General features: G+C 35.1%; 1 protein-coding gene across 1 annotated transcript in view; it reads left to right on the forward strand.

Annotated features, from left to right (window-relative positions):
• The window catches only part of LOC111697031 (phospholipase B1, membrane-associated), a 46007-nt gene that overhangs the window by 4154 nt on the left and 37632 nt on the right, over positions 1–4221 (forward strand). The window lies entirely within an intron of this gene.

Genomic DNA, 4221 nt, shown 5'->3' on the forward strand with positions numbered 1-4221 from the left:
TCTGAAAGAAAAGAAAATAAAGTAATTTATTCGCTCCTTCATTAAGAACTATCATTGAGGTACAGTATACGTAATTTGGGGTGCCCATATATGCAAACACGCGATGCCCGGTTAATAACAGTACCCTTCAAACCTTGATCTGATGAGACAAAATGTGGAAGATGTCATCATTTTCCTGACAAAGTCTTAATTTTGATAATTTTTCCAAGAGACGCGCAAATAACTTTCGCAAAGAATCCGCAAATGAGAATAAACAGTTAAAAGAAAAAGAAACATGGATGTCTAATACATACTTTTCAAACAAAGCTTTGAAGGCCGTTGGGTAAATTCCCAGAACACGATTTTTGGACCCCCCTTCCTACCAATTTTGTGCGTGGATCTCATATGTAACACATGGATAAAAATACTCATGTGGCCGCAGCACCCCCGGCCCCCTAGCCTGTCCTAGCCGCAGTGCTAGGCCAACTAGCCTGTCCTGGCCACAGAGCTCGGTCCAGAAATGGTCTTAACCTAACCTGACCCTAAAATAATAAAAATAAATAATAATTTTGCTGACACTGTCTGGGCCGAGCGCTGCGGCTAGAACAGGCTAGGGGGCCGAGCGCTGTGGCCACGGGTTAGGTTAAGTTAAGACACTTTCTGTAAGATCCATGTACAAAATTGATAGGAGGGGGGGCCCGGGGGGTCCAAAAATCGTTCTCTAGGAATATACCCAATTTTCGACATAACGATTACTTACGAATTGACACGGCTTAATAAATGAGTTAAATAAACCTTAAACTGTCACATGTATACTATTTCTAAGCTTGTATGAAGATTTAATAAGATGTTGTGCAGTCTGAAGCTGCAGTTTATCAACATTTCGACAACCATATTTACACAAATGTCAGACAATGGAAATATACTAATACAACAATTCAATAAAATATTCTCATTTCTAGGTGGATTATCACTCCTCCCACTCGATCTCCTGGCAGTCCTCCTTTAACATCTTGTTCGAGTTTTTGATCAACTGACAGAGTCATGTGAGGGGGAGGTTCTGTGTACAGAGGACAGCTGAGCTGAGGGGGGAGGGGGGGGAGGGATCGATAACCAACCAAAACCGGTTTTCGCAGGGATAAATATACAACTCGTTTTAGACATTTTTAGATTCAGTAAAAAAGAAAATCCAATCCTCATTTTTTCTTCATTGATTTTATGTATTGCAAGTCACACCGTTTTTGGTCGGAAAAGTTTGCGTCATCAATTTCTCGTCGTCTTCAAATTAGATTTTTAAGGTTCTTCAGAACAAAAGTGAAAAAATTTAAGATAGAGCTAGGCTATAGCTTATCTAAACAATTGGAGTTATTCAATATAAGAGGGGTAACCCCCCCCCCCAGGAAATATGTTATTCCTCATCAGCTTGTAAAAGATCACACAGCACACAAAAATTGCCAAATCATTAATCAAAGGAATCGATTGAATTGAATGAATCAAGTCAGTCGAGAGGGGGGGGGAGTGCAGAAGTCCTCAATTAGTAATCACCGCCACCCAAACGTATTTTGCGGCATGCGCGCTCCTCAATTGGTATAATCTCGACCATGCTAACATGGCCTTAAATTTTAATCTGAAATAAAAATATTAACATTCAATTGTTCATTAATTCTTACACAGCTAACATAAAGACCACTGGCAACAGTATGGCGTAAATAAGGGGGGTTAATGGGGTTATTTATCCCTCCCCCCTAGAATCCTGGGGGTAATTACTCCCCCCCCCCCAGATTTTAAAAACTTGATTTTAAAATTGAATATCTTTTGAATTTGCGTACGCAAGAAGACGTCAGACAGAAAAAGCATAACAAGAAATGTACAGCAAAAAATGTAGATGCTATCTCATTTGAACTACTCCCGTTTGAACTATAGTTCATTTGAACTATTTTTCATTTCAACTACTGCACGTGGTACCACATATGAGTAGTTTAAATGAACAATAGTTCAAACGAGTAAATATATTGCTCATTTGAACTATTTTTCATTTCATTTGAACTATTCATGAACTATTAATATTTTAAATGAAATAAACAAAAAAATAGTTCAAATGAACATTAAAATAGTTCAAATGGACATAAAAACAATTCAAATGAACAAAAAAAATAGTTCAAATGAACAAAAAAATAGTAAAATGAACACAAAAATAGTTTAAATGAACAAAAAAATAGTTCAAATGAACTTAAAAATAGTTCAAATGCAATAGTTCAAAAATGAAAAAAAAAATATAGCTCGAAAATAAGAAAAAAATATTTCAAATGAAAATGACAAAAAAAATGTTAAACTGGGCATAAAAATAGTTCGAAATGGACATGAAAATAGTTCAAATGAACAAAAAAATGGTTCAATGAATACAAAAATAGTTTAAATGAACAAAAAAATAGTTCAAATGGACATAAAAATAGTTCAAATGAAAAAAAAATAGTTCAAATGGACATAAAAATAGTTGAAATGAACAAAAAAAAATAGTTCAAATGGACAAAAAAATAGTTCAAATGGACAAAAAAATAGTTCAAATGGACAAAAAAATAGTTCAAATGAAAAAAAATTTGTTGAAATAAACAAAAAACTAGTTCGAATGCACAAAAAAAAATATTTTAAATGGACAATAAAAATAGTTCAAATGGATAAAAAATAGTTCAAATGGACATCAAAATAGTTCAAATGGACAAAAAATTTGTTAAAATGTGACAAAAATATGGTTCAAATGAACACAAAAAAAATCTTGCCCCCCCCCCTCGCTAAAATCTGTTATCTTGTATATGGTCACTGAAACTGCAAACATCGGACACAAATATCACATGACACTATTTCCACAGGTTGCCAATGGGCACGTATTAATGGATTGTAATCAGCTGTGGATCAGCTAAGGTGATTAGCTGGGAGGGGGCCCGCAGGCCCGTGGGAGGTGGTGTATTTTTCACATATATCCGCCATATACTCCACTTCTGATCACATGACACTATTTCCACAGGTTGCCAATGGGCACGTATTAATGGATTGTAATCAGCTGTGGATCAGCTAAGGTGATTAGGGGAGGGGGCCCGCAGGCCCGTGGGAGGTGGTGTAGTTTTTACATATCCGCCATATACTCCACTTCTGACCTACGCCAAATCCGCTATACTACACATCCGACCTATTAGCACGTGGTATTACAGCTGCTATATGGACTTGTAGCCGCAGCGCTCGGCCCCCTAGCCTGTCCTAGCCGCAGCGCTCGGCCCAGAAATTGTCTTAATTCCTAATTCCTAACCCTCAAATAATACTAAAATAAACAGCTGGCGTATGGTCCGATATTGCATTTGGTCGGAAAGTTAGTTATAGGTCAGAAGTTCAGTAGGGGGGATGTTGCGTACAGACGATGTATAACATTACCCCGTGGGAAGTGACAGATAAAGGGGCAACGTAATTTTATTTGAAATTTTTGTTTGTTTATTTCATTTGAACTATGTTTTTTCATTTAAAACTATATTTCAATTCATTTCAATTTTTTTTTTTTCATTTGAACTATTTCATTTGAACTATTTTTATGTTCATTTGAACAATTTTTTTCATTAGAACTATTTTCATGTTCATTTGAAATATTTTTATGTTCATAATTAAACAATTTTTTTCATTTGAACTATTTTTTAATTCATTTGAACTATTCTTTTTTCATTTTAACTATTTCTTGAACTATTTTTATGTTCATTTGAACTATTTTTATGTTCATTTGAACTATTTTTATGTTCATTTGAATCATTTTTATGTTTATTTGAACTATTTTTTTGTTAATTTAAACTATTTTAATTGTCATGAACCTGTTCTGGAATGATGTAGGTTTTATAGGCACTTGTACAATGTTGCACTCTTGTTTACCAGGTGCCGTATATTCCGACCTAGATGATTCTAACCTAAAGGTTTTCTGACCTAAATATCGAGTAGTTTGCACGTGTTTTAGGTCGGTTTGGTTGAAAAAAGCTTTGGGTCTGTTTGACATCCTATGAGAAATATATAGGTTTTCCGACCTAAGATTTAGAGATATATTTAGGTTGGTTGAGCATATATATCAGGCCTGTTTACCAGGAAGTTTAAGTTGGATTAGTGACAATTTTAGGTCTGTTAAGCAATATTTTTAGGTTGGTTGAGCAATATTCTTAGGTCGGATGAGCAATATTTTTAGGTCGGATGAGCAATATTTTTAGGTCGGATGAG

This window comes from Eurytemora carolleeae, unplaced genomic scaffold (assembly GCF_000591075.1).
Source record: "Eurytemora carolleeae unplaced genomic scaffold, Eaff_2.0 scaffold270, whole genome shotgun sequence".
Taxonomy (NCBI): domain Eukaryota; kingdom Metazoa; phylum Arthropoda; class Copepoda; order Calanoida; family Temoridae; genus Eurytemora; species Eurytemora carolleeae.